At 42.4% G+C, this 13,924-nt stretch overlaps 1 protein-coding gene across 15 annotated transcripts in view; it reads left to right on the forward strand.

Moving 5' to 3' along the window:
- VPS13D (vacuolar protein sorting 13 homolog D) overlaps nt 1-13,924 on the forward strand; it is a 286,614-nt gene that overhangs the window by 237,141 nt on the left and 35,549 nt on the right. Inside the window, exon 68 of one of the 15 annotated variants that reach the window (XR_008996896.1) lies at nt 9,565-9,661. The exons of the other annotated variants lie outside the window; for them this stretch is intronic. The gene's annotated coding sequence lies outside the window, so the exon portion shown is untranslated. The remainder of the gene's footprint in view (nt 1-9,564; nt 9,662-13,924) is intronic. 15 annotated transcript variants of the gene reach the window in all.

Consider the following 13,924-nt stretch of genomic DNA (forward strand, 5'->3'; position numbering starts at 1 on the left):
GCTTATTTGTTTCTCTAAATATCATCTGTTGTAGGCTTTGGTTGCATGACATTTTAGGAAAGTAGCCGATGAAGATTTATGAAGCTGGACCTTGAGGTTCCCTCCAAAATATTTCTTCACCTTTTAAGTCAAGACCCAAAACAGGGGGAGAAGTGGGAGCTGGCAGAACTTGAAATCTTTAAACTAATTTAGCAAAGCTCAGGAGTGTTAGTGCTTATCTCATTATTGAAGCTAGATAAGGAGGAGTGGGGAATTTGAAGGCTAATGATAGATCAGTGTTTAAGAATATAGCCATCAGGACTCTGATAATGTTCTGGAATCCCAGGACCCCTGTATTGTGCGCATGAAAGTACATTCCAGTTGCTCTAAGAGCTTTTGAGTAACCTTTTGGTTGATTTCACAGAGAAGATTTATGGTGGGCATATTTGACTTTCTCAGTAAAAACACCCCTGAGACACACCCAAAACTTTAAATAAGACACTTTCGATTAATGGCCTCTTAGATGTGAAATTGAAATGGGTTTTCTTAAGGCAACACCCATTTTGTTAACTGTGTTTGCACCTTACCTATGGCTTTCCAGGATAAAGGGGTTAAGACCCTCTTGGGTCACCATAGTTTCAGTGCTGTCAGGTTGGACTGGTCAGAAAACAGGCAGCAAAGGGAATTCAGAAGATGCCCAGTACTCTTTCATTTTAGTCTGTGATACTGCTTTTAATAATAATTCTACTCTGAAAGTAGCCATTTGCTCTTCTTGGTATTATACATTATACATCAGGCAGAACTGGTAGAATTGAGCCTTTAAGGAACTTCCAAAGGTAAAAATGCAATAAAAATTGTAAATGTTTGTTAGATACACCAGGGCTCTCAATTTTTCCCCCTAGTGCCCCATCTAAGTCAGAAGAAAATGGACTGATAGGCCATGTGTCTGAGGTCAGAGCAAGTCCAACATTGCTTGAAAAGTTTCCGTTCCTTATCTCAAAACTGTAAATGAATTTAACACTTTCATCCCATTTTTAAAAATAGGATAATATTTTTTATTGCTACCCAGTAAAATTAACCCTTCGGAAAGATAAATCATGTCGTCCTGCAGCTACTGCCTAATACTCATTTAAAAAGTATAAGGCACTCCTCCCACGTGACCCCTGTAGACCTTAGTGGCATTGATATAAAGACATGTCTATTGACAGGTGAGAGCTAGAACCTGAGGCTCTGGTTCTCATCTTTAGTCATGTATGTCTGTTGGCTTAGTAACTATCTGCTGCTTGGTGTAGTCAGTGCATTAGTTGGCATGTCAATTTCATCATTCCAGTGAAACTACAAAATTATTGTTGCATCCAACTGAAGGGAAGGGGCGAATCATACCTATCCTTTGTCCTCCAAAAGTGGCACAGTGGTTTTAGGGGGCAGCCACTTGATCTGTCTTCTGCTCACGCTTGGGTATGTATAAGGCCAGAGCCATATAGTCTTATATCCTGATCTCACCAAACCAGGCCTTGCCAGAGAGTGCTTCAAGGTGGATGGGTCATTTTCTCACTCCTGCACAACCCCAGAAGGAGAAACAGCATTCAGAGCTGTGTTAATGACATAGGATGTCTCAATCAGGTCTGAAAGTAAGCTGATGAAGTTACAGGATAAGATCTTTTGAAGAAACATTTTAGCAGTCCTTCATGCCTTATAAGTTAAAATTCCTCTCACAGGAACACAAGCAGAGAAATCTTATTTTCTAAGACAGGCTTCTTCCCTCTTGCTGAACTCTAAATACTGTACCTTCCTTTCACTCAAAGGCTCCAGATGATACCATTGTCATTATAACATAACTTATGGGAAGCTCAGATCTGTTGCTGAAAAAAAACAGAAAGTGTGTGTGTTCCTGCACACACATATTTGAGAAAAGCTTTTCCATTTCTGAAATCCCATGACTCATTTTTATGCAAGATTATCTGTTAGGGGAAAAAAACACACACTTTTTTGGTCATGGTACATTATAATCCTTTCTAGAAAAGAGAGTGTCTATTTTTTGCCATTTTTGGCATACAGAGATGACTGACTTCATGGAAACGGCACAATCCTGCTTCCAAAAGTAAAAATAAACTGAATTTAGGCATGTACATTTTTAAAGTAAGTCCTCATATCTCAACCAGCAAGTCTTAGCTCAAAGAAAATGGAATGAAAAGTGTGATTTCTTTCTGTTTTGGTTTCTTTCATTTAAAAAGTTAATCAGATGTAGCCATTGTGCATCTATAGTCCCTTCCTCATTCAATGACTTGATTTTTAAAACTCTGGATGTCTGCATTTGAGATTTTGGGTTTGAATTTCAAGAGAAACACAACCATATTATTTCTTCCTGAGAAAAATCTTGTACTTTGTGCTTTAGAAAAGAATAAAGAGCCATTTACTGTTTGTGGAATTCCTCTGCAAAAAAAGTTTACTTATATTTGATGACTACCCTATGTCTTTCATGGTTTTTCCCTTACAGAATCATCCCTCTTTGCTCAGGGTGAAATCGGAATCTCCCTTAAAGGGAGTATCCAGGTTTGAATTCAAATCCCTTGCTCCCAGAGAGCTTCAGACTGTAAGGTGATTCTGAGATACGTAGAGGACAAATGGGCTAGCAGGGAATTGAAGACTGTAGTATTGTATTACAAGTAAAGGCTCACAGTCTTGGGAGGAAGAAAAGGTAGGTTTGGGGTTATACTGAACCCTAAGTTTCCTTGCCCTGATGCCTCTATCTAGTACTCTTTTGACAGACTGCTTCTCAAAGACAGGTTCTTGATGTTTCTCACTAATTTGTCAGATTGGCGGAGGAGGGGTGTATAAGATTGAATTAGTGAAACATTTTAAGCCTGGTATACTTTAAAAGCAATAGAATTTTATTGTGTCATGTTTATATAATTCAAATCAGGTTAACAGTGTTACTAATCTATAGTCTTAGTGGATTTACTTTAATACAAGGAGGAAATTGATTTCTAATTAGCACAGAAGTTGTCCATATGGGTCCTTTTAGAACAGAGCTTCTCAAAATAGGGTTTTAGGACACCTAAGGAACCCCAGAACCTTTCAGGGATCCATAAGGTCAAACCTATAGATAGATAGGTAGTAAATATTTTTATAATAATATTCTCTAATGAATGTACAGTAGTTTTCCAGAAGCTACAGTGTGTGTGATACTGCAACAGATTATAGAAGCAGATAATACAGCTGTTTCTTATTGAGCAAGACTTAAAGAGATTTGCAAGAATGCAAAACAATGCCACTCTTTGCACCTTCTGTGACTCATGAATATGCCACCAGCCAACAAGTACCTGTACCTGGTTAATTTTCTTGACAAACTGTTCTATTTGAAAATATGGTGGTGACCCATCATCCTGCTGACAAACAGCACATATTGGCAGTGGTGGATTAATATGGATTAAACTCTAGGAGCCACTGTAATATGATGCTTCACTTTGGCCTCCTGCCAACAGTTGTCAGTTCTCTTGGTTTGCTCCTGACTTTTACTGGGTTTCTTGAAGTTACCACTGGAAAGGTTTTATCACGTATCAGAAAGACCTCTCACAGTAATTTACTGAGTTTAGTCCTTCACCTTAACCGACTGTCCCAATAAATCTTAACTTCAGCAGCGTGGTAAGTGCTGAGCAGATTGCTTCAAAGCACGAGGTCCATCTTGTCAGGAGGCCACTTGGGTGTGTTAGCACTGCCCTCAGCTCTTTCTGGAAATCTATGTCAGAGTTTACTTAGCAAAACCTCAGCTTTTTACCCTAGCAAAGTTGGTGGAGCAGGACAAACCCACAGTATTTGGATAAGCTCCTTTGAACTCCCTGTGGAAAGCAGTTTTTATGAGGCAGTTGTTCTGTGTTAACACCAGAGACAGCTCCTAGTAGATTTTCCCCAAACATACTTCAAACATAGATAATGGCAGGGGGGACCCAAGCTGTATCATAAAATCACAGGGACTGCAGAAAACTTCAAAGGAGAGTCAGAGCAAAACTCCTCATTATGAGAAGGATGGGTCACAGGAACCCTGGCTAACCCTGGTGGGTTAGGACTGGTTGAATCCAACGTAGGCTTACTGAGTACTGCCAGGATAGACAGGGCAGAGCTCATGGGCTCCCAAAACGTCACTGATGTACCCCAGTGGCACAGTTAGGGCGGTAGTAACTGGCACCTGCCCACCTTCTAAGGCCTTAAAGGCCAAATGACCATGTGGGTGTCTTTCATACCCCTCATGGAAAGATGCGAACCTCAGAGAGTTTTCATGTTGTTTCAAATATTGAGGGACCCATTAATCAGTTTAGCCAATTCCAAACTTGTGGTATTCAGATCCAATTGCTTAATAAACACACTGCTTCCAGTATAGGCAAATTGACAATAGGAATTCATTAATTGGTTAAGTATTGACCTCTTACTATATTCCAAGCATATAATAGGTATTAAGCACTGAGAATATTTAAATACTTGAAGACAAACTGCTTTGAAGAATCTTCAATATTCTTGAGAGTTGCCAAGCTGTTTTGTTTTACTATTCTTAAATTGGTCTTTTTTGTTCATTAAAGCAATTTCTTACTGTTTTCTTGAAGTACCACTTTGTTATCAATTTGGCTTGCTATTTGTCTTGAAAACAACTAAATTGCTTCTGTGTGGTGTTGTGTCTCAGGGAGGTTTGGGAGTTAGAGGCATTTTTTTTCCCACTTTATTTCCACGTCCATCGCAGCCCTTTCAAAACATATTATCCTAGATTTAATAATTGTCCACAATTGGCTAATGATCTCTTGATTTTTTAATTATTCTTTTTACCTTATATGTATTTACTAAATATTATTTAGCTATTACAATTAATAAGAACAATTAGATTTGTTTTTTTGAGAGGACATCTCTCATATTTATTGATTAAATGGTTGTTAACAATACAATTCTGTATAGGGGACTCAATGCACAATCATTAATCAACCCCAAGCCTTATTCTCAACAGTCTCCAATCTTCTGAAGTATAACGAACAAGTTCTTACATGGTGAACAAGTTCTTACATAGTGAATAAGTTCTTACATGGTGAACAGTGCAAGGGCAGTCATATCACAGAAACTTTCGGTTTTGATCACACATCATGAACTATAAACAATCAGGTCAGATATGATTAGTCATTTGATTTTTATACTTGATTTATATGTGAATCCCACATTTCTCCCTTATTTTTTTTTAATAAAATGCTGAAGTGGTAGGTAGATGCAAGATAAAGGTAGAAAACATAATTTAGTGCCGTAAGAGGGCAAATGTAGATGATCAGGTGTGTGCCTATAGACTAAGTATTAATCCAAGCTAGACAAGGGCAACAAAACATCCACGGATGCAGAAGATTTCTCTCAAAACAGGGGGGGTGAGGTTCTAAGCCTCACCTCTGTTGATCCCCAATTTCTCACCTGATGGCCCCCCTGCGACTGTGCCTGTCTTAGGTTGTTCCTCCCTTGAGGAATCTTACCCGTCTCTGGCTAACCAGCCGTCTTCCGGGGCCATACAGGGAAATGTAAAGTTGGTAAGTGAGAGAGAAGCAATATTGTTTGAAAAGGTTAGCTTTTTACTTCTTTGCAGATTTATGCCCTGTGGATTCTATGCCCAGCATTTGTCTTGAGGTATCTTTACCACTTGGAAGAATTATGATATTCGGTAATTTTCGATATGAGGCACGAATTCTACTAAAGGGCTGTAATTAGGAAGGAATAAGAAAAGCTATAGAAGTAGCAGATGAAAGAAAACATGGGAAGACTGATTATTTCTTTGACATAACTTCTTGTAGAGTAACATAAGCGTGTATAGGTTTTAACAAACTACTAATTAAATTGCGTGCACACATTAACAGAATAGGACTACAGATACATAACAAAAGCAGACCTACAATTACCAGCCATATCCAGTGAAACCAAGAAAACCAGTTAGGTACCCTAGGCATTTGTGAAAACTTATCAGTAATATGATGGATATTGTCTGACTGAATTTGAATAGTTTGAGAAGGAACAATTACATTTTAAAAACCTATTATTTTTATCTTAATTATCTCACTGTGACCTTCTTTTAATCTTTTCAAATTAAATTGCATTTTATCAAAGTAAATACTTGTCCACACTTTTAAAGACTTACAAAGACTTCTGCGTGTTTGAAAACAAGGACCAGGAGATTCCTGCCCAACTTTTCCCTACTTCTGATTCCTGCTCCCCAAAAGGCAGCCACTTTCAGTACTTGGGGTTGTTTGTTTAATTCGGAGGTATTTATTTACCTCCATACTACTTAGAAAAAACAAGAGTATAGTGCTATTTCTTGACATCATTGGACTTCCTATTGCTGTGCACACATGTTCCCTCCCCACATTTTTCAGTATATTTATTCATCCTTTTTGGGTTAATCAATTTTCAGTTTTTGTATTATTAAGACTATGGAAATAGTATCCCCAGTGGCTTCACATAGGTTACTATGATTATGTTTCCTTTCTTTTTAACTATTTGGTTTGTTTTTTTTCTCCCTAGAGTTAGTAACTGCCTTCACTATTGTTGTTGGCTCAGTTTTCTATATTCATTTTCCCAGTTTATCCTCAAACTCTTACTTATTTTCCACTGTTTTTACTCTGAGGTTAATAATTCCTTTTAAAAAAATTATCTGCCTGTACTAATTTATCCACAAACATACGTCTATATGTTTTATAAAAAATGTAGGAAGTACTCTATCGGTTTCACTCTCTTTCTTAGAAATTCTTCCCCTGGATGCCTCCCTGTCCCCTCTGGACAGGCAGCTCTCCAGGTCCTTCACAAAGCTGGTGTCCTGGTGCTTTCTGAATGTCCGCTCTGCGTTTGTTTGTTTTGGTCATTTTCTTCCATGATAGAGACAGCTCTCAGATGTTTGGTAATTCTCGACTATTTGTTCTTCTCCCCAGGAGAGAGGAGGCCCTAACAAGCAGATTGGAGCCTGGGGCCTTCCTGGGAAGATTGGGGGTGGGGGACCTGTTGATCCCAGTCTTCTGCTGAGGAGGAGCAGGCTGAGGACTGAGACAGGGACCAGCAGGTCTCACTGCTTCTTACACAGGCTTTCAGCCAGTCTCCCTGTTCTCACCCCTCACACACCTGCTGCCCTGTCCTCCCCTAGACCCAGGCCTTCACGGCTCCTTGGTGCCTCCATCCTTCTGAGATGCAGAGGCCTTACTTTCCATACTGATGACTTACTGTCCTGTGAACTCCCTTCCCTCAGGCCCACATTTCAGCACCACTTGTCCATCTGCTTTTCAGCTCCTTAAATAACGCTGACACCTTCTCTTAATCTCTTCAGATTCATGCCATTTGCATCCCTTAGCTTTCACTTTAGAGGGGTCTGTGCACTCAATCAGCAGTATTTAATCAGAAGTCCTATAATTGAAATTTTTCGCTAATTCATTCATCCTTTCTTGATGTCTACCTCCAACTAGTAGTTCTGAATTAATGTTTACTGAAATCCGTATCCATTATTTCTGCTTGAACATTCTTTAAGTTTGGTATTAATAAATAATAGTATTATTGCTGATATTTTAAAACTTTTACTATGATCCAGGCAACTTTCTGTGTGCTTTACATGTATTATCTCGTTGAACCATCACTTCTACTTTGGAACAACATCTGCGTGTGGTCAGGGGTCCTTCACTCCCAGGAAGATGTAGAATACGTCTGGAGAGAAGCCGTGGCTAGTCCCAGCCCCAGCTTTAAGTCTGGTATTGGTCTTTAATCTCTCATTCTGTGTGTTGTAAAGAAACAGGTTGTAGAAGACTCTTGTCAGATCCCAGGAACATGAAAGAAATAGCACACCCCACGGTAGTGACATGGCCCTGTCACCACTCCTCATTGAACCATAAAAGCTATTTAGAGGGGCTGGCAGCTGGTGAGCGACTGTACTTAGATCCTGGGTGCTGATGGGTGTTTTGTAGTTTCCAAGGGAAGTTGCTGAAAGTTTTCTTATCTTGACACTCCAAGGGCAAGAGGTCTCTTTCTTCAAAGAGAAGCGCCTATTTCAGAAAAAGATGTGGAAAGAACATAAAATCACAGGTCTTCTCAGTTCTGGAGGGGAAATGGGAAGGAGCCTGTGGCAGCTGGTGTAAAACAGAAACCAGGCATTTTCAGGACTCAGGAGGGGGCTCCCATAGCACTGCTTGGTTCCCGCATGTGTAGTACGAGGTTAGAGCGCCTAGAAGGGAGTCAGACAGCCCTGGGTTTGCATCATTTCACTGTTATTTCTTAGCTATGGTCTGGAGCACGTTATTGCCCCCTTCTTACCTCTGAGGTGAGGTTCCTTTGACTCATGTGGCTTAGGAGTAGTAATGCCCACCTCGGTGGGTGGTTAGAGGGACCACTTGACATATGTATATAAAGCACTTAGCCTGACATGCAGCGAGTAGTCAGGGCTCAGGAAATGGCATTTGTGTCTGTGCTCTCTGAAAATGGAATGTTGAGCTTGAGTGAAACAAGGATTCTATCTTTGCCTCTTACTTATCCCCTGACCCTGAAAACTTGATGACCACTTGCTGTAGTGCTAAGACAAGTTCTTCTGCTTTGCTGGGTCTTTGTCCTTCCTTTTCTCTTTCTTCACACAAAATAGACAAACTCAGGCCCACAAACCTGTGATAGTCACATGGCTGGAATTGCTGGGTGGAGGAACTCACCTGGGCACTCAACCTTTGTGTACAAGGACCCCATTGAAAAAGGTGTGCAGAGGCTATGAACTTGCTCTGAACCCATTTGTGAAGAGCAGGTGATCCCAAACTGTTGTTAGTGTCTGTTGTAAATGATATGCCTCGGGGTTCGAGCAGAGTTCAGCCAAAAGCCCCACATGACATGGAAATCTGTCCTGGAGCCAGGTTTGTCGGGTAAGAGTTATGTAGTGAATGTCCCCAAACCCTGGCATCTGTTGTCTGCCGAGGGCGGAACAGCCAGGAATGATGGCGCGCTTACAGACATTAGGATAGGGCATTTGACTCTGTAACAGCTGACAAACTGTTTCAGGTCACTGTCGCTCATACAGCTCTTTTGATAAACAGCTTTGAAAGCATTACTTGGTTTGGAAAGCATTCTTCAAAAACGGTTATATCTTCCAGACGCATGACAGTCTACTGTTCGGTGTCATTGAAGGCTTTTGAATTGTAGAATCAGACCTTCCCTCGGTGGGGCTGTTTAAACTATCAAGGGCTTATCTGTGTGACTTCTGCCAGGACAGTCTCACGTTATCATGTGGGTCGGGGTCCCCCTATGTCTGTTAAAAAAACAAAAGTGCTCTTGGGTGCAGAGCTATCTAAAAGGAAAAAAAAAAAACTATTTCTTTCATTTCTGGCTAGGTTCATTGGGCTTTGTAAAACATCTCTTTTGTCATGCACTCTTTATTTCACTGTTTCTGCATAATGAAAGTAAGGGGAGATAACTTTGGGTTATTGTAAAGCTTGAGCCTTTGAAAATGATTTTTCCTTAGATTATAAATACTCATTTCGTAATTTTCATTTCAAAACTCGTCCTCCCATTGTTCAGTTTCCAGAAATGTAGCTCCTGTTGCTTTCTTGCGCCTCCTAGGAAACTGGGTGTCCATTGAGCAAGGGAGGTGGTGCATGGGAGAAGTGTATCCAGCCTGGGCCATTCATTTGGGACCTAGACTTATAGAGACCATCAGGTAAGTATAACATGCTCTTGTGGCAGATTTTTAAAAACCTTTTATTGAAATCCAATATACCCCAGACTTTTTTATTTTTCTTGAAAGTTTGGGGGTAGGATTCACAAGATTTTATTCTTACTCCCAAAATGTAGTGCTGGAACTGACAGAGTAGCCTAGGACCTCATTCTGATTTATTGTGTTGAAGTGACAGCAGTTCACATTCTTTTTTTAATCTGTCAGAGTAGGATCAGTTCCTCCTTGACTTAAGTCTCTGTGATCAAAATAACCTATCTGGATCTTCCGTTTGGGTAATGGAGGCAGCGTGGCCTCTTGGCAAGAGAACAGGATTGCAAATCGTGAGACCAGAACCCTGATTCCAGCCCTGACAGTGCTCTGCTTTGTGGCCTCGTGCAAACAGCTTTATATCCCCTCCTCAGGTCAGTCTCTCCACTTCAAAGGGTGTGAGGGTCGCCCTGGCCCTGTCACCTCTGCATCTGCGTGGCTGAGGTGAATAACTAGTTAATTCCCTGGAGGAAGGTAGAGAGGGGCCCGGGTTTGGAGGGCTGGCTCTGCCATCCAGGAGGAAGCTTGGCATTGGGATGAAAAAAGCCCAGGCAAAACATGTGAAAGCTTAATAATGTTTTCTAAAAATAAAAAGGAAGTAGGTTGATCTGAAGTGGTGGTGTACCTCAAATACTCCTGAGCAGCCCTTGGCTGTAGTCCGAACCCCAGCTAGGCTAGCAACCATTCAAGTTGGTTACACCTAATACCCTGAGGGACTGAATCTGTGGCCACTGCCTGCTCTGTCTCTGCTTCAGCCTTCCCTCTGATTTCGCCTCTGGGAAAATTCAAGTGGCCCCAGACGTGACAGGCTAGGTCAGGTGGGGGAAGTGTGGGAGGACAGCTACATAAAATACAATATCCTAACAAACCCATGTAGATGGGGCACTCCCCAGTGCTCACTGTAGAGGTATTTGAGTGTTCACAACTTCATTTAGCTGATGGCTAAAAAATCAGTGTTTAAAAAAAACCTCAACAGAGGCTGTTTTGCACCAAGAATGAATGTGCATATGGTGTGAACAAGCAAATTCTAAAACGTAATTCCTTTTAGTTCCCACACTAGTATCCAATTAGTCCTCCTTAGCTCTACCCACAATGCTAAAGTAAGTAACAGTGCTCAGGAGAGAAGTGGGTGCTGCAGGCAGTCTGCTGATGGCAGCTCTGGGTATGTGTGGCGGCTACTGCTGCATCCAGTTGGTAAGCAACTTGTGTCCTTACATTTTCAGGTTCTGGCCTCTTCATTTACTTGTGATTTTATGTCCCTGGAATATGGTCATCAGGAGACCCTGAGATGGAGACAGTCCAGCAGGAAGTAGGGGCATCCAGGTCACCATAAGTTCTCAAAGTCTGTCTTGACCCATAATAGAGTCTCATTCTCAGGGGTGGGTCCAGTTTTCCAAATTTTAATATAGCAAAGAATCTTGATGTAGTTTGGGCTCACGATGCGCCAGGTAGGCCTTCAGGAGTCCTTCTGTTATGTATCTGACTGCATTATTTTATGATTATTAATGTAACCTGTGTGGTAATGTGTGTGCAAGTGCTTTGTGGATTGTCCTGGGAGATGTGAAGTGTTACTATGACTAAAGACTTAACTGAACCCTGAATTTGTATATGAATAACTAGAGACAGACAAAGGATTCCACATTCGTCTTGAGAATTTCCTAAATTAGCCTATTTTACATCTTCTTGCCTCTTCTTTCCTAACTTAAGAACCTATATTTTTAACAAACCAGAACAAATAGTATACAAAAGAAGAATTAGCATAAGGAAGAGGAATCCTCAATAACAAGAGACAATTTTCCATGATCCATTCCTTCCCTGGCATCTGTCTACCCCAAAAAAAGGTGCATTAGGTTTTTGGAATAACTAGTTTATTTGCTCATCTCTAAATATCAGCACAGGGAAAAGCAAACCTTGCAAAGAAAAATGCAAGAATACATGTACAGTTTCCATTCAGAAATACATGGTTTGAATCGCGAAGCACAGTTTTCACCTTCAGATTGAACCAGGGTCTGATTTGAAACAGAGAAGAAGTCTGCTCCTACCCAGAATTGGAAAGTGCCTTACTGCACATTGTAAACACGCATGGACCCTAGTTGTGTGTTGCGTAGCAGTGGCTGTAAAGACAAAACTGGCAGGAAAGCACTTACGGGTCAGCAGTGATTCCCCTCAAAGGCTTTCCTACCTGAGCCTCTCATTGTGCCTTTAGTTTGGTTCTGACGGGTATTTTTTACTGTGTGTTCCTCTTACTCCTTCCTTCTCTGTTATGCTTGGACCTTGGTTAGAAGAGTTCTAGTAATTATTCCAGACTTCTACCATTCAACCCAGCAGCCTCATTTTATAGCTGGACCCACTGAAGCACAGCAGACATATATGATGAGCCATGATTCACAACGCATCCCTTGGAGAGTCTGGCGTCCCCTCCGGGAGACTTAGCTTTCAGGCCATCAGATGGCATCCTCTGGAATGAGCTGTAAATGCACCCCTCCAGAGCCACTCCGAAGTGCTCCCCTCTTGGCTTAAACTCCAGAACTAAAATGAAGGGCTGTCCATTGGGCTGACTGTTTAACTCTTTGTACACTAAGTTACTAAAGATCAAAGATGAGAGCAACTGGGCAGACTCAATAGGTCTAGTGCATGGGACCATCTCCTGTTTGATTCCATGAGACTGAATCCACTATGGGGACCTGCCCTTCTTGCACACATGCAGGCATGTGCATTCACGTACAGCACTTATATAGCCCACCCTTGTAGCCAAGGCCTGAAAAGCCAATTTACTTTTTGCTGTATTAGTATTAAATATTAATATTAAAAATAAGACTGCTAGTCAATGTTTGCATCCCCATCCCCTGTGGGACCCAGGAAGACTGGAAGATGGCTGTAGCTCTTTCAGTGTCTTGGCTATGTCACAAGCAAGCTTGCCTCCCGTGGAGCTCCGGGACCCGTGAGTTCACGTAGAGGTGTGCCGCAGGAGGACTTGGTTGCTGTTTCATAGAAGGTTTATCATAGAGCAGACTGAAGATTTTGCTTGTGTGAGAACAAAGTGAAATTGTACATTCAGGAGCAGCTCGAGGCCTATATGTCAGGGCCCAGGGCCTGCTGGGATGGCGTTTTACACTTGGGCTGTCCTTTTGCCCTTCCACTGAACTCTCTTCATTTCAGTCATGAGCAAACAGTCGGTGCCTGAACTAACAACCCTGCAGTCCTTCGAAGCGCGGCTCGCTTACAGGACCGAACAAAGGGAAGGAGGGCCGCGTGGGCCGGCCCAAGCCAAGGAATGTGGCTTCAGGGTTCTGCTCCATAAATTTAACCAGCACAACGAAAAGGAGATAATACGAGCCTTCGTGATGATCTGAAAGGGGGAGGTTCTGTGTCCCATTGATTGCGGTCTGGCCCAGTGCCAGGCCCAAGCCTGACCGACAGTTGAACCATATCGTTAAGGCGTGTAACACAGCCGGGTCTTGTACTGCCGCCAACCAGTACATGTCCACAGGGCCAGCGTTTATAAGGAGCTGAGGCGGCTGTCCTGTTTAACCCTCTCACACCGCGTGTAATAGACGCAGCTGTCATTCAGAACTTGCCCGTCTGAGGTCATGAAGGAAAGCCTGAATGTTTCTTTTTTTTCAAGCAGAGCCTTTCAGGCCTGGGGAAAGGGAAGAAATGCCATCCAGAGAGGGTTTCCCTCTAGAGCAGGGAAGCAGCCTGCCTCCTCCCTCCCAGCCAGAAACGGGACACCATGGTGCTTTAGTCAAAGTAGCTCTCTGTTTGCAGTATAATGTTGCCGAAGGAAGTGGGGCTGACACCACAGGAAACCTACCCGTCTCTGAGGAGGCCTCGTCGGCGGCAGAGGTGGCTGGATGCCTGGATGCCGATGGTGGAGCTTTCTCCAGCTGCCGAGCCGTCTTCCCTTCCCTGCTGCGCGGCCTCCTCAAAGGCTGTTAATACCCTCACTTTCTGGCTTTCCACAGCTAAGCCGACATGCTAGAGCAGAGCAGGTGGAAGGCTGGCCCCTGGGACGCCTGCTAGCCTGGTGTGCTGCCTGTCAGAGGCAGGCCACCGTTAGGGCCTCGGCCCCTTCAGCAGGGAGGGCATGGGAGACAGGTGGCTTGTCACAGGTAGCCTGGGGAAGCCTGGCTTCGTGAAGTAGCGCCACATTGAGTAAATGGACACACAGTCAGCCTTTGGTGTAAGTAGTGAAAAGGAAAGGGCTCTTCATATCCA

This window comes from Manis pentadactyla, chromosome 4 (genome assembly GCF_030020395.1).
Source record: "Manis pentadactyla isolate mManPen7 chromosome 4, mManPen7.hap1, whole genome shotgun sequence".
NCBI lineage: Eukaryota > Metazoa > Chordata > Mammalia > Pholidota > Manidae > Manis > Manis pentadactyla.